Genomic DNA, 20877 nt, shown 5'->3' with positions numbered 1-20877 from the left:
CTCTACCTTCCTTACTCTGTTCATTTTCTCCACTAACCATTCCTCCCCTCCCCTTTTATCCTGTTCAGTTTCTACTCCCCCATTTCATTCCTACCCACACAGAATGCATTGTGCCTTTCTCCTCCCGCCCTAGTTTGAAACCTCATTATATTTCATTTTCCTGAATTCTATTCAGGTTCTTGTATCAGCTTATCTCCCTTCATCATGTTACTGCATATTTCCCATATCCTGAACTTTTTTCTTCCCCATCCACCCTCTCCACTTATAACAGTGGTGGGATAGGTCCTCTTATTAACAGCTATGACCTATCAAAATTTTGGACATAAGTTTTTCTTATCAGAACAAAAGTCCATCCATCCCCAAGTGTTATTTATGTGTCTGTAAGTTCCATGCATGTCTCAGTCCTGCTACATGCAGTCTTCTGTCATACACTGTCCATGTGCTCTCTTCTTACATGGAATGAATCACATGGTTTAATCCTGGATAGCCAACACTCATGGAGCCAGGCACACAGTATATCACACAACTAAAATAGCAGCTCTTTCGAGTAGGACAAGTTCACAACTTGCTATTTACCCCATGAACACCAGAATTAGCCTAATTTCAGATTTCACTAGCAGATTGATTGACAGACTCTCTCTCTCACCTTTGTCAGCACAAGCTGGTGCATGTTTGTGTGTGCATATCCCAGGAGGAGCAGCGAACGCTGCTCTATGTCCACTGCTCAGCAGTAACATGAGCTCTAATGGAAGCTGTGCCAACCACCAGATGCCAAAGGAAAAGTACAATTCTTTTTCAGTGTGAGGTGTGGGGGCTTTTTCTAGTAGACAGAAGGGCATGATTATAATAAGTTATTGAAAAGAAAAAAATCAAGAAAGTGAGATCAACACACAAAATCCAGTTAAGGAAGTCACTCAGTCAACCTCTCAGGGTTGGGGTTGATCAGGGAACCATTCAGTAGGGCCTCCAATACAGAGCCTTGAGGTTGTATAAAGATGGTTATTTTCCACGCTGTGCTGATCTAAACAAAAGCTATACTTAACCTCCTTCACCCTTCTCTTACTCCCAGAATCAAATGACTATGTGGTTTGGAATTTTAACTCGAAATGGAAAAATTACAATACCTGATGAGAGATGTTGTTCTCAGAAGGAGGTCTGGCATCAAGCAGAGAACAAACAAAAGCACCCAGGCTTGCCCAGGAGCTACTACATACAGTACTGTAGAAAATGACAAAAAAAAAAATTAAAAAAAAAAACACTAAACCAAACAAACCTGACATTTTAATGTTTTCTGCTGCTTGTACCTACACTTATCCTCTCCAATTTTGTTGAGATTGGATTGTCTGAAGGCCAGAGAAGAAAGCTGCTCTACCACCTTTCTCATGTCTGGAAGAAGGAATGTGGCTCCTAGGACCTCCCAGGGTAGGGGAGACGATATCGTATCCACAAGCCTTAACTCATGTCCCCTCTGCAGCAGCCACTCAGCTTCTGAGGTCCCTCCATCTCCTCCTCATCACCTCTCATCTCCCACTCCTCTCCTTCAAACTCCTCAGAGAGGGAACACAGCTCAGGACTGTCAATAACACAGTGCCTGTTGACTTTAAGGTCTCTCTCAACAGGGAGAATGTGTTCTCTGCCTCTGGTGCTGGTCACACAGAAATGCCGTTCTTCAGCAAATGAGCTGAGGATGCTGCTGCAGCTGGGAAAAGGACTTTTTAAACCAAAATGGTGGGACCTCATGGTTAACCATCTCATCATTCTCCTCACTCCTCCCCAAATCCTTGAGGTATTTCTGCTGGTAGCCATTTGCCATAGGAACCCTAATCTTTATTTGGTTTGCTTGTTAAATAAACTATCATGGGTACTCACCTTTATGGGCTGCTCAGTTCCTCTCCTCCCTTTACCCCCCACCCCAGAAAAGAGATCAAAAAAAGGAAAATATATTTGATAACCAACCTCTCCTCCTCTCTTACTTTCTCCACAGCTCCTATGAGCTTTTCAAGTCCCAATCCATAATTTGGCAGAAACAGCCCCCATGATGCAGAGGGGTGCATCAGGCCTGCGTGTTCTCTGGATTTGTCAGGAGAGAAAGCAAAGGCAAGACACAGAGCAACAGGCAGGATAATGCAGCTTGAGAAACAAACGACAATGATGGAGAGACCTAATCCCAGTTATTTTAGATGAAGCTTTCCAACACTTTCCATGGCAACTCCTACAGACCCTATCATCAGCTTTGTCCTACCTCACTACACATCAGCAGTGCAATTCTAATGCCATTAGTGAGGGGACAGCTCTGAGAAGGTGTTCCAGAGCTGAAAGCTGAAAACAGAAAGAAGTCTAAACATACAAAAAACACTAAGAAGACGAGGTATTTGAAGTGGCCTAGAGCTTTTTAACATGAAGCACGTTTTCGCCTTTCTATGGACCACAGATCTAGGCCAGAATTATGTAGGTCACAAGCAAACCTTGTTTCAGCTGGTCTTAAGCCAATACTTAGAAGGTGATAACTCCCACTCAGAGGCACCTTTATTTTTATTTCTTCATGTATATCCTTGAAGAGAGACAAAAAACTGAAATGGCAAGGGATGGTGGGTGAAGGAATAAAGACGTGTGGCTTTGTGTGCACATGCAATTGTCTAACCATGCTATCCATCTCAGCAGGCATAAATATTTATATATATACTGAATGCGGAGATTCTGAAGCTGTTCTTCCCCTCATAACAATTTCAAGTACAACAAATATCATCCAGAAAAAGAGTAATGTTATCTCATTCATTTGCATGGACAGAAATACCTAGAAAATTAACAGTGTCAAGATGGGAAAGAACAGGCAGAAGGGGATTTTCAAGAGGCTGAATTCCCACTGCAGGCAACACTGAAGCAGGCTGGCAAATGAGGATCCTATTTACCTGAAACTAAATAACTAGGTAATACTTGGTTCACACCACAACAAAATAACCTCACGCCATAGCACAAGCATGAGTTTCAGGATCATTTGGGCATATCCAGGGATCTGCAGCAGCTGCTCACTGGCATATGAATCACGGTCCTCATGGAAGACTTTGCATTGCTCAGCCTGCCTCCAGAGGATAAAAGTACTACTCTGAAAGCAGCTGGACTGCTGATTTCTAGCTAATTCGAGGCCTGCACTGGCCTGAGTTTATCTGAAAGATCCAGCAGCTATGGCAAGTAATTGTCAGAAAAGCAGCTGCTGTTAACATTGTGCTTTACAATTAGTTGTCTTATTGCTGTGCTTTGCACGTAGGTCCCCTGCTTGCTCAGCACACATGGATGCTCTTACATGTCTATTTAGCAGGAATGCAGTTAGGCTTCCCCACAACTCTTTTAGAAATACACCTTCTGAAATAAGCAGCCCTTTAATTTTAAGTATAGAATTCAGGCATAATTCAGGTGAACCTTCAAATATCTGTCTCTGCTAACTTCATGCACACTAGTCTGTACTCTGCCAAACTATAATCTCTTAGGATCTGGATCCTTTTGACATTCCTGCTACTTCTTCATCCCAGGAGGACTGGAAACAGCACTGAAGCAGCTCTCTCCAGGAATATTTATGTATGTGTGCTCAGGCCTACAAATAGAAAGAAGAGACAAGTGAATAAAATAATATTAGGTAAAAGTTCAGCTGAGGTTCATTCCTATTCTGGATGAAGGTGTTCCAATTCCTACTTTAAATTAATCTGTCCTCTGTCAGAAGTGTCTTTTCCTTGACAAACATGGTCCTTGTTCTTCAGGAAAGCCATCTTTAAATTCAACCTAAGTTTCCTCTCTCCCTCTGCTTTGCTTTTTTCATTTCTCTGCGGGGGCTGCTTTTTTTGAAGAGGTGCTCATAGGAATCCCAAGTGGCTTTGCCAGCCCCTCTATATAACATATATTCCAGGCTGACAGAGTGCACAGATCAGCAGTAAAGCACTGTGGGGGTGATTTCTTCTTCTTCAATCCCCATGAGTCTCCTACCTCCAGTTTTGCTCAGAGATTCATAGCTGAACAACCTTAAAAAGAAATTCAGTTAAAACAATCAAGCCTCCTTTAAGTTTGCACCTGAACTAGAAAGAGGTGGTCAAGGGCCAAGGGGAAAACTGTGCAAGATTTATTCACTTAACATTAATCATTTGCCATTTATTTGAAATTAGACTCAAGAGGTTTGCACACTCTATTTTCACAAACTTCACAAGGTAAGCACTGAAAAGAAACAGGTGGGCAGTGCAGTGAGCTTGAGGGCTTCTTCACAAGAGCTTGGCACAGCAGTTTTCAGTCCTTTCCCCTCCACAGCTCATCCCATGCAAAATTTTCACAGTGTCCTCCTCAGTTTATGAATCCCTGCCTCACTAAGACTTCTCTGCCACCACCCCCACTCATTCAGTGACTCAGACTTATTAAGATAACTTCTCTTTTTCTAGTTCCTCACCTCCAACACACTCAATGCATTAAGCCACATACTCCTGCACATATTTTAAATCCTCACCCAACCACCCTCCCTCATCCAACTTTCCTCCTACAGTTCTTGCAGTCCTCCATCCTGGGATGACAGAGCCACTGAAAGCCCAACCAAATGACTTCAACTTTTACTTACACTCCTGGCTTCTCTCAAGTAGCTCTCTGTGAGCTGGTGCTTGTAGACACCAGGACAAACAGGCCTATGAGTATAGCTCTCTTATTCCCCCAGCACAGCCTTTGGCAAAGTTGAAGTTCGTCACGTACAGAAGATCAGCCATGACCAGACAAGTGGTGGGGAGAGGCAACAGTGCTGCACTGCAGCTCAATGTTTGTGGTACACAGGGAGTCTGGGTCTGACCCATAGGCTGTGTGCAGACAGTCATGGTGTGCTATGGACTGGTTTAGGAACCTCCTGCCTCCTTTGAATGGTGAAGCTTTGTCCCATGCAAGAAGAGGGATTTTTATATCACTACTTACCCCTGCTTTAAGAGGTTTTGGGCAACAAAAGCTTCTTATCAGGTTTTAGGACTAGCAGGTACCCTAATTTCCCACCAGACTATGCACCACCTCTGCAGGCAGCGGTGCTTGAGTAGTCACTGAGGGCTAAGTTTGTATTTGAACTGTAGCTGAGGCAAGAAAAGAACACTGGGTCCCAGTGTCTGTGCTAACAAAGGAAGGCCCATGAGCTGCAAAGTAACACTGCCACTGAAGGGGGAAGAGGGCTTTGGCTAAAGCTGGGGATTTGCTCAGATTAACATCTCTGCTGCTGTATGAGCTCTGCACATACGCTCACGCTTGCTTTTGTTCCTTTTCCATGATCAGCAACAGGTGGGGAGGAGTGGGATGTACATGCAGAAGGAGGATGTGGTGGGAGCAGAGAACATGTTCCTGACATTCAAGGATATGTGTAGGGAAAGCTGTCTGCCTGGATCAGAAAGGGACTGGGAAGGCAAGGGGCCTGCTGAGCCGTGGGTCGCTTAGGTAGGAATGGGGACAGACTTCTAATTCTGGCAGCATCAGGTGGGAGTTGGGAAAATGGCTGAGAAGAAGGTTGAAGCAGAAGGAGTGCACAGATCAGATTAAATTAGGGAATCTGCATCCTTTGTACCAAATGTAGTTGCTCTTAAAATCGTCTTCTGTCACACTTGTGTACTGATTAGGAGACAGCGTTCACTTTTGAAGCACACTTCTGTGTCTCTTCATTTCATATCCACTGGAAAAATGCTGGAAGCACCTGGAGCTAAACAAATGCCTCCACTTTCTGAGCAGTCTTTTGCTGTTTCCCTGACCTGTACAACTATATTTGATGGGCACCACTTCTGCCCCAACATTGAGCAAAGACTTCAAAGTCTAACTTATTTGGGATGTGCATAACCAAGTGACCTTGCTGGAGACCTAGGAGAGAATTTGAACTGTGATTCATCTCAGATAGGAGACTCTTCAATAATTGCACTTCCACCCTTCCAATCACCTTCTTCAGCTGAACAGGTTTCTGATTTGCCCTGCACTAGTCTGCTTTCTGGGTAACAGGAATTGGATTCATTTTGTTCCTCACTCAGAAGCAGGCACATAGCATTTACCTTCTCAGTGTCCAAACATGCAGCATAAGCCTCACACACAAAACACCAGAGGAAAACAGAGATGGGGAAAGAGACATAAGAAAAAGGTTGCCCTCCAGAGTTTTCACACTCTAGAAAGTTGCTGAACTACTTTAGCCAAAGAGATGCTTAATCACTATAATTACAAGTCGGGAAAACTGGAGAGAAGAATCACATATTCACTATTTAGAAAACGGTGAAGACACTAGCAGTAACAGAGAGGTACCATCTAATCAAAAACGCCTCATCTTTGAGTCTGAAGATATCATTCCTGTGAGAAAAGGAAATGTGATATCTGGACACATACTAACCTAGGCCTCTGTGATGAGCTGCCAGTAAGTGCTTCAGCTCCTGTTAATTATGGTGGTGTTTCTACAATGATGAGATGACTTCTCTGTGGAGAAGAGCTCTCATCAGGAAATTGGTTCTATTATAATTAACATCTTTGAATATCCAAATTTAACACCCTCCTTGAGCCTCCTCCCTTATTTCAGGAAGTTTGTGATCAGTCAAGTCCTGAAATAGAGCTGGAGATCTGGGATTCAGAGAAGGGGGAGGAGTTGTATGTTTAGGGGCAGGAGGGTTAAGTACACCACAGCTTCAAAATCAGCTGGTTGATGTCTCTAGCAGCATTTCAACCTTCCATCCTATATGCATAATTTCCAAGAAAGCTGTTATCATCATCATCACTATTTAAAGCCATCCATTCCCTCGCCTCAATCCTGTCTTCAGGTTCAACTATAGAGCAGAGTCTGAGACACAGAAAGCCTAAAGCCACAAACATCCTCTCTTGAAGCAATTAATACAGCATGTCAACCAACACACCTATCTTCTTCCCCTCCATCAAAATACAAAGTCATTAGTTTTCACTTTCTAGGACTCTCTGTCACTCCATCAGTCCCCTCCTCATAGAGCCAAGGGAACATGAGTAGATGCCAAAGGAGAAAACAAAACCAGCAACACATCATGCTGATCTTGCTCTGGACCACATTGCATCTGACACATCCAGTACTTCCAGCAGCAGCCCTGGAAGCAGACAAATTAGTATTTCCAATATATATACTTTCTCAGATGAAGGAAAACAGGTTTTCTGTTCCAGGCACACTTGAAAAGCATATATAGGCCTAGCCAATAAAATTTTCCTCATCTTGTGCCACAACAAGAAATCTGAACACTAAATGCACTTATTTTATGCCACTATCAGCAACTAAGAGAAAAGCAGCAATATATAGAAAGGATTTAGCAAAAACTTCACTGCTAGCTAGCTACTAAATTTTAAAAATACAAGTCACAGCCAATACCATCAGAAAGCTGAATTTTATAGCTCTTAAGTCATAATCATTGAGGTTTTTCTTAATATTATGAAAAAAAACCAGACTATTTTTACTGTATTATATTCAGTTACATAAAAGTTGTTTTCCTGATAGATGGTATTAGACCTTTCCCAGCTTTCAAAACCCAAACACTTAATGCTTGCTTACTTACTTATCTGGGCAAATCACTACAAGTTAGAGAAATGCTATTACATTTCATGAAATTGAAAAAAAACGTAAAACCACTTTAGGTTCTACAATGCCATCTCTTGTCATAAATGCAAAAAAAAAAAGAAAAAAAGTCAGTGAAACTTGAGAAATAAGTACAAGAGACAAGTTGAAGGTGCAGAGTCTTGGGCCACAGCTACAGCTGCTCATACAGTCATCTACACTTATTCAATAATCACAAAAATATGCTTCAAAAATCACAGTTGGGCAGTAGAACTCAGTGCAGCCACAGAAGAAATCACAGGGAGTCAGTCTGTTTTAATGGATACCAAATTAGACACGATATGAGAAGAAAAACTGAAATAAATTAATCCTACAGGCTTTAATGTTGAGTCAATTTTTGTTTTCAATGAGGGATGCTGCTGAGACAGAGACAGGAAAATACTTGGATAAAGGCCTGTTGAAAGAAGTCTAAGAGGTAGAATAAGAGAAGTGGGAAACTAGAGAGCTGATAGGTTAGAAAACCACTGCACAGCATGAGGGCTCAACAGCTGAGAAAACAGTGCAGAGGGGCCTTGCAATGTTCGGTGCCTGCTACAGGGATGCATCTTTAAACTGAGCAGGTGAGAGAAGACAATGAATTTATAAACTAAGTAAGATTTATGAAGACCTACACCCAATATTATGATTCACTAATGAATGTTGGAAACTAACAATTGGGGTTCTCTTGTCCCAAATTATTCTGTACTTAATACAGTCTGTGCAGCGGCTGTTGCAAACTCATCACCCTGTCTTCTAAATCACTGTGATTTGTGTGCATTCACAGGCAAATACATCTTGACCATCAAGAGTTACAAATAAGATTGAAGGGTTCTGAAACTACTACTTTTGGGGCTCTCAAAAACAGGTTAATTTCAACAAAGGAAGGACAATAACAGGAAAGCCAACTCTTGGGAATCCATCCACTCACCATTGCAAGCCAAGTGAGGAATAACCATTAGAGATGAGCGCTCAGTCTATCCATTCAGGGAACCAAAGGAGCAGGCACAGAGGAAAGGTTGCTTAACTGCACTGGTAGGCTGAAGGTGGCCCACCCTTCTGTGCCTGCTGCCAGTGGGTTGGCAGCAGAGGATGCCTGCTACATCCAGAACATCACACCCTCACTGCAGGCAGAATGAGAACTGCAGAGATCAGAAGCATTAAGCAACCTTGATTCTCAGGGCAGGTCAAATTTCAGTCCCTTTACCCTTCACAAAAACCCTCTAAAATTTTTGCACTTCAAGGCATAAATTCACGAGAAGTTATTAAAAGCATAACATTACTCAGAGTCTGCAAAGTCCTCCGTCACACCCCAGCACTTCTAGTGTACCACACCATATATCTAAAGCCACTTAGTCCTTGTGACATTTGCAGAGAAAATTCCTCTTTAGCTCTCCACTCAAATTGCCATGACAGAAAACAACACAGTGAGCCCTTTAACCTTAAAGATCATCTTCGTTTCTCTAGTACATAAGCTTGCTACAGTACACATGTGAACATGCTGACACACACATTGCAACAACTTGAACCATGTAGATGGTCCACAGAGATATATATGCATATGACAACTTGGACCACACAGATATATACGCACAAGCATATATAAAAGCTTCCAACCTTCGTGTATTCCAAGGATGTTTGTCTCTCCACCGGTCCCACATTCCTGAGAAGTTCTGCCGGCCCCCGCACCTCGGGCCCCCAGCACACAGCGTCTGTCTTTCTTGTCAACTGCAGGAGCTGCCCAGTATGAAGACAGGAAAGCAGCAGACCCAGGGAGGTTTGAGGAGTGCCCTGTGACTGCCCCAGGGTAGCCGTGTGAAAAAAAGATGGGGAGTGGGGGGGAAGATGTGGTTCCTGAGAGGTCACTGGAAACACTGTCATCAGTAGGCTTCACTTCCCTTCCTGTTTTTCATATTTAGATGAAAACATGAGTAGTTACTTATAAAAAGGAAAAAGAACCCAATCTCCTTGGTTTATTTTTCCGTGGAGGACCTGACAACGTTTGAACATCAGGACAGCAAGTAAAAACAGAGCAAGCAAAATCCATGCAATTTCCAGATCCTCCTGAAATTTTACTTTAAATACAGGGATGAGCATCAAGAGTTAGAGTAGTAAATAAAGAATCCCTTGCCTTTGCTTCAAACAGATAATAACCACTGTGACTTTGCTAAAAGCTCCAACTGTTGTTACTCTTTATGAAAGGCTATACAGCCAGGCAAAGCACATTATAACATTTACCCTTGTAATGCAGTATAATAATAATACATTACCATGGTTTGCTGGTACATCTTTATACATGAGTAGGAAGAAGCTGCTATGTTCCTCTTAGAAACATTTTGTCTGGCTATAAGCAAAGCTCCTAAAGTCAGAGTGGATTCAGGAATAATTTACTTCATTTACAGTGCACTGCAATAGTCCATTCCATGCTAATGGCAACTCTTCTGCTTTTTATTAATACATTCTTTCTATTAGGAATTTGGATGGTTGTTTAGCTGGTTCATTTGCTATTTTGTGTTACACGTCATCAGCTCTTCTCTGCTGGTGTTTTCCAGCTTTACAACTGAGGATTATACCTCTGGGCTGATCATCTTTTTTCCAAAAAGGTAATGCTATGAAATACAGGAAGCAGGTATAACAAACCTGGAGAGAAAAAACCATTCATAGATGCCTGCCAATTCTTTAATCTTTCCATTCCCTAAATGCACACTTCCCCTTAACACCTGCTAACCTCTTACCAAAATGGTTGAGCTTCAGTGCACACAAAAGGAAGTCTCCTCCCCACAAGGTGGTCACAGCATCCCACCCTCTGCAGCTCACCTGAGTTTCACTGGCCAGGGGGCAATAACAAGCCTCCACCATCTCAACTCAAGTCCAGTTCCAAAGGCCACTAGGTCAGCTCAGACAGAGAGCAGTTCAGTCTTTCTCCTTCCTGCAACATCCCATCACCCACATGTTCCTGGCTCCTGTGCCTAGTAAATCAAGGGACTCACTCACCCAGGTTTGCATCCCTGATCTTTCATCTTGAATAACTACTGCCTCTGCTACAAGTGACCACCTGAGGACATTGGGCATGATACTCCCAAAGAAGCACCTTCAATTTAGTATGATCTCATCATTACCACTTTTAACACTTGCTATCATTTCTTCATAGAGATAAATAAGTCTCCCATCTTCTCTCTCGGAGACTGAGAGACTCTTCTGAAATATTTCCATTCAGCAAATTTTCCAATCATCTTTAAAATGCTTTTTTTAAAACCAAAGCTGACTCATCCTCTAATGCTCCTCTAAAAGATAGTCTGACTCACATTTAACACTTTGATCTCCATGGCTCGTTTTGGTCAGCAACCTGCTTAGCTGTGTTACATGTAAGGGGAAAGAAAGGAGAAAAATGTACTTTAAACATCCGTTCAGTTCAAAACCATCGAGAAATGCTCAAGATAAATCTGCAGAGAAAGGAAAATTGTTTCAGCACCCAGAGACCTATTACAAATTAGAACAGAAATGAAATTTTTCAGCAAGAGACAGATTTGCACTTTCACGTTCCCAGATTCAGATGAAAAGGGGGCTCTGTTAAAGAGATATTTTGCTAGAGGGGTTTCTTTTTCTCATTTAGCTTCATCAAAAACCTCATAAGACTGAACAGCACCTCCTCAGAAATGAAATAAAAATCCAGAAATAATATCTCATTTATACTATCCTGCATTAGATTGTGTTAATACTTAATACTTCTAAAATATCTATAAAGAGCCCTAAAACGTGAGGCCCAAATTTAGGTAAGATATAAACTGCTACCATTTCACCCATGGGAAGACCCCAGTTCAACCAGCAAGGGCAGCATCAACATCCTGGATAGATCCACAAAACCCTCACCCAGGGAATGCTCCTGCGAGGGGGATCAAGTTGAAACCACCTGCAGCAATTTTCCAGAGGAATCCAAGAAGCTGGGAAACAGATCTTACGGAAATTAATGGAATCTGTGATGTTGCTTGCCTTTAGCTTTCTTTCAAAGATCTCCAAGTTAGCCTCAGAGTCTGGTCTTCACCTTGGTATGGAGATCACCAATAAAATCAAAGCAGGGTCTTTACCCACTTGGGAGCAAATTAATATCTCCTACACAAAGGCTTTTTGGGAACTTATGACTGGTAATAGACTTCAGTTCCAGCTAAAGTAAAATAAACAAACACACAGTCTAGAATTTAAGAAGTTGTTTATTAGGTTTGGGTAGGGGCTTTTAACAATCTTCTGATTGCCCTGGGACAGAGAAAAAAGACTTGGGGAGAGGAGGGGAATGGAAATGGGTTTTAAATGACAGCAGGTCTAACTTGGCTTATGGGTATGTTTTGGAAAGCAGGGTGCAGGGACCTCAAGACGCTCATATAAATGCATATAATGAAGCATTCTTGCTCATGACTCTTACCTAGATATCAACAGACAGAAAAATTCCCCTTGCTTCATGTACTTCCTCTGAGCTCTGGCAGATGTTAACACCCAAACCCACTGCACCCACATGTTTTTGAGTTCAGTCTGTCTTTAACGTCTCATGAGATCACAAGACCTGCACTTTCAGCAGACACTTTTGCAGACCAGGCAGGCAAGGACCAGTCTCCAGAAAACCCTCTGCCTGGAGGCAGAGAGTACAGCTGGTGCCCATCCCTGCAGCATCCAAACTCTGCACAGGCAAGGTGACTTTGAGAACAGTTGTACTAGCCTACAGATGTACTTCACGCCCTGTATGAAAGGAGGAACAGTCCTATCCTGTTCCTCACCAACAGAGAGGCAGATCATAAGCTCTCCTGTCACAAGGGGCACCTCCATCGCCAGCCCCAGCAGCAAGCATGCACTCAGTGGAGAGCCAGGCTCAGATTTTCTCCAGTATGAAGTAACCAAAGGTCCAATTTATCTTACGCCTCCCCACTTTGTCAGCTGCATGTGATCACTCGTGAATAATGTTCTCCTGCCCAGCTCAGAGGCACATACTTGTGCCCTCTCACTGACCACATGTCATACACAGACAGGCACACATCCCCAAGACACAGCTGAGATAGGCTCAGTCCAGTGCTTCACACTCACAGCACTTGCAGATAATGTATACAAAGTGATACATCCCAGACCAATCAACTCTCTTTTTATCTCAGGAATATCAACATGCTGCCTCCTTAACCCACAACATTAGCAAGAGTCTGCATAGCACATCTGCCAAGCGACAAGGAGCAAACCCTGTATCATGCCACCAGCACAACACACCATCCGTCCTCCTCCTGCTCTCGCTGGAAGACTTGCTTCCAGCTGTACACCTTGCCTTTGCCATAACCAACAAGGGAGCAATGTGGTGCAGCCTGTTGGGATTATATAAGAGACTCAACTAGATCATCTATTTCAGAAGAGAACCACCCAGGTCTAAGCAGCAGCAGGTTTTAGCTCCCCGTGAAAGCCCAGGCTGTAGCGGTCTGTGCTGGCACAAGCCATCTGCCCTGCTCTGGGCTCGTCATGCCACTCTGCCCTCCACTTACTTCTCCGGGATTTGGGAGTACAGAACTCCCCAGCTGCCTGCCCAGCTCAGAGCAGCAGTGTTCCTACTTTGCAATACACCTACCTTGGAGGGCAGGACTAGCCAGAGCACTGCTCAGGGCATTTATAAGCTGCTCTTCCCAAAGCATTGCAAAACAGCAGGGTTGGATCCTTGGCCAGCAAATCCTTTGCCTGGGGGTACAAGGGCAGATTGAGCTGGAATGCTGTATCTCGGGGCTGCTTCCACCAGGAGGAATGAAGGTCAAGGACTTTGGGAAAGAAAAGAAACTGAAAGACTGTACTAGGAAGGCAGCAGTCAGTGAAAGAGCATCCAAACCTACTTGCACTATACCCATGGAAACCCTCCATAATGCTAAGAACTTCGGCCTGGCTAAGTTCAGTGCAATCCTGACTTTTAGGTGCCCCAAGTTCATGTGTCCCAAAGGAGGTACCCCAAAAGGGCTATTTACACCTCTAGCAAACTTTTGGAAAATTCATGGTTTAACCTTTACTCCTGAATTTCATCTCCTGGAGTAAGAGAACAGCTTGTCCCCTGCCATTCCAGCAATGCTGCAGAGATTAATGTATTCCTGTATAGGGTTCTGAAAATAATTTTAGAAGTCCACAGAATTGGTCATTCTTCCCTGAAAATGCTTCAGAGAAAGGCTTGTGCTCAGAGTGTAGAGGCCAAAGCAGGGCCAAGGGCACACAGACCCAAGCTCAGCTGCCACCAGCACACCACATGGCAGAAGGCCACCCCAGCAGAGCATCGCAGGAATACCTGCCATACAAGTCACTGTCTGCAAGCCAGGGCAGTCTGGGAAGAATTTCCATGCACTTCAATAATGGGTGCAAGGGCAGCTATGCTCGGACATTCAACAGCCACTTCAAAAGTCACAAGGATCAACATCATGGCAATAAGCAAGACAGCTGGATCCTCAAAAAACCTCAGAAACCCTGTGTTTCCACTCCCATGCAGGCAGAAACACACGTTCCTCTCCACCTCATAAAAGAGGCACCAAGAAGAGTGAGAAGGAGGGAGACAAAAAGAGGCAAGCAAATGTCACAAGAGCCAGAGACAAAATAAACCACTGACATCCACACACAAGCCCTCAGGTAGTTTCTTGCCATGGAGTCTATCCCCAGTGCTACCCACAGTTATTCACACTTTTCCATCCTCTGTTATATATTAATGATTCTTGTTGATGGCCCTTCTGCTAATACATTCCTGCTGGAGTGGGTTAGGTCAGAGCAGTAAATGGTGGCAAGAACTGTCGAGCGACGCAGAGCCTGCCTGGCTCTGAGGGAACGTGCAAGAGCACCTGAGAGGACAAAGCAGCCAGCACAGACATTAATGCTGCAGAAATGCTTCAGAATTTTTCAAAACTTTGCTTTACAAATTGCATACAGTCAACAGCATGGAAATTTCATATCAACTGACTATTTAATACAGTAGTTCAGATCCCACCTGCTTGGGCACAACAATCCTGTTTGTCTGATCTAGTTTGCTCCCTGTTAAGTAGCCCTCCTAGCCTTTACAGCATAGGCAAAAGCTAAAGCATCAGATGATCTGTACTGATGTATTCTAGATCCAGGAATCCCGATTTTCCTGAAAAAACCAATTCCAAACACATAAGTTACCAAAATTTGAAGCACCCTCACAAAGGAAACAGTTAAGTTGCATCAAAATTGATTTATCTTTTACATTTCACTTCCATCATATTTGCAATATTTATTTTTTAAACCAATTACAGTGGAATAATAACCACAAGTACACATAGCTTTTCATGCTTAAAAACGCAACAAAAAAGATCCACAGAAGAAAAAACTGTGTGGCTGCACACCTGAAAAAGTCCACATGAGACAGGAAATCTGTTGCTCATTCTAATAGCTCTCTATGTGGATGAGATTTCCTTTACCACACGGCATCCTGACAGACCCCAGCAGCTCAGAGCAATATCCTTTTGGATGCAAAACTGTTCCTTCAGTGCATATTTACTGACTTTTATCCAGCCTATCATTCTTTATTTGGAGCTATATTTTTATGCACAAAACAGTAGCTTTCAGAGGAGGCAGGAGTTATTAAAAAGTTCATCTGTTCCAGCTGCTTAATCCTCACTTAAACTCATCATTAATCCTCTTTTTATGACACCATAATTGTCCCTATGGCAACCAATTATGATGTCACAAACGAGATTAGAATTTTAGATAGGGGAACAGAATTAGCTTCTTCTTTATTTGTTTAGGTCCTTAGCGGCTGTCACGCCTGATCAAATCACTGGCCCATGAGTTCAAGAACTCTCTTTTCAATATCCCACCAATACCTGGTATTTTAGGGCAAGGCAGACAAACACAGGCAGCAGTGTGTACCCAGTGAAGAAAGTTGTAGTGCACAGAGAGAATCCCTTTCCATCCCCTGCAGGTCATGATCTCACTGCCTGAAGCAAAAAAACATTGGCAGCTTCAGTGACATTGTGAGTGCTCAGTAGTCAGACTTGCTACGAGTGCAATTCATTTTCCTATAAAAGCCTAATCTCTCTTTGGATTCTACTAAATATTTCCCTTCAATGATTTGCTGCAGCAGTGAAGTCCCTATTAAATACACACATAACAATCATGTATGGCAAGTAAAGAAAAAGCCTCTGAGCTCACTTATTTCATCATATTTTCTTCTACTTATAAACCAAATAGCCACAGTCTGTCATCTCTCTTCCTGGAGAATAATCACAAACACACTTGAATGCCTGAAGTGATTTACATTACCCTTCTCTAGTCCTTTTTCATTTCATCTGTACTTTTTCAAGCTCCCAATGAAATAAAGAAAGAAAAAAAGGGAAAAAGAACAAGGGGTCAAATATTGGCCACTTGGGTACCATTCAGAACATCATCAACAGCTGGAGGTGTCACATATTCACGATAAGGAGGATTTTACCCCATTCCTTCCCCCACCCCACAGGTTTGTCTTGTGCCACTGCTGAGGTGAATGAATTAGGGTAAGAGCAGGAGTCAAGCTAAGAGCAAAGCTCACAAAAAAAGACGGCTGTCCCATGGAATAACATTAGGATCTGCACAGAGGAACCTGCCTCCCCACTTCTAACAATGCTCCTTTCAGCAGCCAGGTCTGGCTTTGAACCATTAAGGAACAATCCTGAGAGACCAGCATGGTCATGGGCAATCCACGTATTTTACTTCCCAGGTAATTTATTGTAGCTCCTGGAAAACATGACAAATGTGCCCCCCAGATATGTAGAGAGGGCAAGAGATTTACTTTCATGTCCTGCACCAGATCGAATCACGAAACAAGTGCCTCCCAGCTGCCCTTGCATCTGGAAAAGCAGTTCCCTTTCAAGATGCAGTTCACAGCAGGCAAAATGGCAACATCTCTATTTGGCTGTAGAGATATTGCAGCACTTTATAAAATTGACATACTTGCCAGTATCCACTAAAAGAAGTCACCACTTCCACTTCAAAGCAAATTTATATCTTGCCAAAAAAAAAAAGAAAAAAAAGCAACAGAAAAACTCCTTCTGAAAATGCTTTTTACAAGAAAAATTCTTTTTTTTTTTCCTTTAGAAACATTTCCCAAACTCTATCAAGCACATACATCTACTCATCTTATTTGTAGGAGGGGTCCACATTAAAACTAATTTTAGGTTTGTAAGACTTTCCACCCACTGCCTGCAGTTGAGATGGGCTCTTCCAGAGGGCAATTAGGAGCCAGAGCCTGAATTATGTTGGCAAAATGGTCCTGTGGAGAAGACTCCCTCATGTGCTAATGCCTGTTGAGGACATCCAGGGAAGGTAGCCTCCCCAGCCTGAAATTGTCCATCAAGAATATTTCTCCTCTCCTCATACTGACTTCTTCACACATACCAGTACTCACAATCTTTCCAGAGCCAGTAAGGAGTCACACCAACCATCGAGGAGTTCACGTGGGGACTGATTCATTACAGCAGACCCATTAGAAGGAAATGCATTAGTCTTAATGGCAAGAACTGCACACTCATATGCTCTCTTCCCAAGAAAGTTCTCAAATCTTGTGGGAGACATATGTCGGGAACAGCAAAACCAGTACAAGCAGACACTGTTCTATGACTGACAATTCAGCAATCCATTGCCCAGACATAACTTACTATAACAAACACTGCCTTGTAATTTGCCTATTATTTATATTCCTTTTCAGGCTGTAGTTCCCAACACTCTTCAGCCTTGAACAGAAGACTGCCCTCCACACACAGCCATTCAAAATATGATGGTTCCCTCCTTCTACACTGCCCAGATTAGTTGGATGGGAGCAACTCAGTCCAGAGAGCCAAATCTCACAGAAATTTGACTTCTACAAATTCAGCAACCAGAGCATGGTGGGAAAGACCACCACCCTGCCAAGATCCACTCACCTGGGAGAGGGTAAATGCTGATCCAACTGCTCCATGGTCAGAAAGGAACAGCAGAAATGGCTAAAAAAAACAGGTCAATGCTTCCTGAGGGCAGAAGCCTTTTCAGCCCTAACATCAAACATCACTTTCATTCTCTGTGTAAGACAAGAGTTGGTGCCCAATAAGTGACTTGGGTTTCTATTAACCAGGTGCATTCCACCAGTAGCTGCAGAGACAGACTCCCAGACACAGAAAATTCTCAGAAAGAGAAGGAAAAAAAAAACAAACCAGCAACCCTTAACCATACACCTGACATACATTCAGCTTTCAGACATCCCTGGAGAATGACCTCCCTGTTTAGGTATAAAAATATGGATGGCCATCCACTACCCCGTAGTACTCTGATAATATACTTAAATCATGACATCAAGAAGCTCCTGCTAGCACTCCGAGGACAATTCATCTTCCATGTTCATTCAGTCTCTGGTCATTCAGAAGAGGCTAAGTATCATAGGGCTGACTAACACCAGATGTGGTTATTACAACACATTTCTATCATAAAAAATGAACCGTGACCAAGATAGTTTCACAAATACTATCAAATAACCTTGGCTTGCCAGAACACAGCACTTCCATTCTTTGGAAAATTCTCATAATTCAAATCAAAGCAAAATAACTTTTCTCTTCTGAATTAAGAAATTCTAAGGAACTATAATATCAACTATCTATATTTGAGTTATAAGGATGACTATATGAATATGTTGCTTATCTATTTTTTTGAAAACAAATCAGCATCTTCTCCAGAAGATTTCAGTTGGAAAATATTATGCCAAAATTTAAAAAAAAAAAAAAAAGGTTCCACAGAAAATTATTCAGCTACCCTTCTCTACTATAGAAGACTGGAATTACAAGCAAGTGCATATATTGTGGTACTTTCACAAGTATTACCTCACGCCCAATTTTCTGTTAATTTAGAACGAGCGAAAGGTCACTTTATTTTAAGAAAAAAATCATGTGTTTTCCCGTTGCCACTCTTGGAGCAGAACCTTCACAGAATGTCTTTGAAATCTTCCTTGTTTTTTCACATGGACCCACAGCTCAGCCACGTCAGGCACGAGCCCTCCAGGCACACCTCCCTGTTCCCAACACCTCTGGCACTCGAATCAGATGCTGAAACTCACTTTTGTGCCTGCAACTGCCTGACACAAAGATATTCTCGCTGTTTTTAATTTATCCTCCTATTATTTGTGTTTTCACACATAATAGAAGCTGCTTTGTCTGCCTGTGTAGTAAATTTGTCTCATTGTCTTACAACCTTGCTGCGAGAAGCTGTTAAGATTGATTCACAATAGGGCCAACATTTCCATCAAGCAAATATCACGCTCAGCACCTGACAAATTGTGACACCGTTTGCAAAGCAACTGAATCAGAAACAAAAACCTCCCACTGTATGTTCGAGTACAGATGGCTGGGGAAGGGGCCATCACGCAGGAAGCAGAGACCACTGTCCAGACACTGCTCAGCCACAGCAAGACCCGGGAGAACCCTGTCTTTTCTGGACATGATCCTTATGTTGCGGGTGGGAGTGGGCAGGAGAGCTGACTTGAGATAGCAAGCTGCTTCTACAGGAGAGGAATTCATATCTTTCTCTTCTTCAGCAACTGATTTGAACTGGGAGAAACTGAGCAGTGGTTCTGCCATTCCAGAGTATTCCCTCCTCCTTTTCGTTCTCTCTGTACTTCAGATCCCTTGTGGCTCACTTCAATCTTGGAAAAATTGTTGTTATAAAGCATTACCTAGTGCACCTTAAGCACAACTTTCCACTGTTCCTTCCTGTCCTCATCTCATAATTGCTGGTGACCCACCGGCAATGCCTATCTTTGTTCACCTGAAGAGTCCAGAAGTCTGATTGGAGCTGAAATGATCAAAAACTTCTTTTTATGACCTACAGCTCCCAGCACAAGCAGGTGGGAGAAGCAGACACATGCCAGAGCTCCCAGACCCAACTGCGAGCCCACATCCACGTGGATCCTTCAGGAGAAAGTCATGTTCAGCTTTCATTTGGTAAGATGTACAGCTGCAAAGGATAGTAAAATAAGACCACTGGTGGCAGAAAGGCAAGGCCATCTGGTATCTTGGCACTTCACAAGTGAAAGAGGATGATCTCTGATTTTTGGGAAGGAAAAGACATGAGTAATCTTAGGATAAAGGCCAAAGACTGAAAATAAAGTGAATTACCTTTTTTTCTGCTAAGTCAGGAGAGAGGCATAATCAGTCTGTGATGGAAGCTCTCCCTGGCACTGCCCGTACTGCAACTTTTCCTGAACAGACAACAGCCCTTAGTGATTAGGAAATGAGGAGGAATGAACCCAGCACTTTCACAACCATAGGTCAGCTCCTCTCTTCCTTCCATCTCTCTCCCCAGATTAGTCATATTATCTTCTCTTCCCACAGGAAAACAGTAGGAGCTGTGAAAAGAGAGGAGCCCCCACACTGGGGGCAGCTGTGACTTACTCTTTATCTGGACCAGATACTGATATAACCACCAAACTCAAAGCCTTTCTTCAGAAAAAAAAGGGGAATTGGAAATTTAAGCAGCTATTGCATGGACAGGACTGTGAAAACAGCCTCAACCAAAGTTCATGGCAGAATTACATTTCATTGCTTTATTTCCTGCAATATGGAGGTAGGGCAAGGGAAGAAGAGTGTAGAGAGCAATTCAGGGATTAGGGAAAAATACCATATTGCCCAACCAAGGGATTAGAGGAGGTTTTTCTTTTCAATTCCCTGCTATCTGATCTCTCACCAGACATGAGGTGAAAACTGGAAAGAATACATCCCTTCCTCTTGAATAGGTGACTGTAGATGACTACATGTGAGGAAATAAAATTATTTGTGTGTCATACTAAACATCTCTTCCAGTTGCAGCCATCAGAGATGGTTCAGGTTTCTGTCTTTCACCAAAAAAAAAAAAAAAAAAAAAGATCATCACACGTGAAGCTTTTCTAAAACACATTCACTAAGGGGGAAGCTCACACACAAGCTCTTCAGGTCCATCCTGACATGGACAGCATTTCTTTGAGTGTTTCTGGCTTGAGACTGCCTATGGGCTTGGATGAATATACATAATGCTTGGCTTATGTTTTTGATGTCCATCACATTCCCAAAACGGGTCTGGACAGCAGCTTGTTGTGCACTGGGAGAGCCCAGGCTACTCCCAGAGGGAAAGACATGCAGTATGTCCTCTGGAAAGCAGAAAATCTGAGCTCTTGCCAGCCCTCCCTTTGGAGAGCATCAAAGCCTTCCAGGCCAGTCTGCCAACAGCCATCCCTGCTAAAGGTTGTAGTTTTACTCCCTGTCAAATGAATTAAGGTTTGATAGGTAAGGGTATTTTGAGGGGAAAAGAAATGCCACCCCTAG

The 20877-nt window shown here is 42.9% G+C and overlaps 1 protein-coding gene across 6 annotated transcripts in view; it reads right to left on the bottom strand.

Moving 5' to 3' along the window:
• Positions 1 to 20877, bottom strand: part of DGKI (diacylglycerol kinase iota) — a 210213-nt gene that overhangs the window by 177073 nt on the left and 12263 nt on the right. Inside the window, exon 1 of one of the 6 annotated variants that reach the window (XM_027680576.1) lies at positions 647 to 927. The exons of the other annotated variants lie outside the window; for them this stretch is intronic. The gene's annotated coding sequence lies outside the window, so the exon portion shown is untranslated. Of the gene's footprint in view, positions 1 to 646; positions 928 to 20877 lie in introns of those variants that run through there. 6 annotated transcript variants of the gene reach the window in all.

This window comes from Neopelma chrysocephalum, unplaced genomic scaffold (genome assembly GCF_003984885.1).
Source record: "Neopelma chrysocephalum unplaced genomic scaffold, ASM398488v2 Primary Assembly neopelma1_59, whole genome shotgun sequence".
Classification (NCBI taxonomy): domain Eukaryota; kingdom Metazoa; phylum Chordata; class Aves; order Passeriformes; family Pipridae; genus Neopelma; species Neopelma chrysocephalum.
This window is presented reverse-complemented; position numbering and strand designations above follow the sequence as displayed.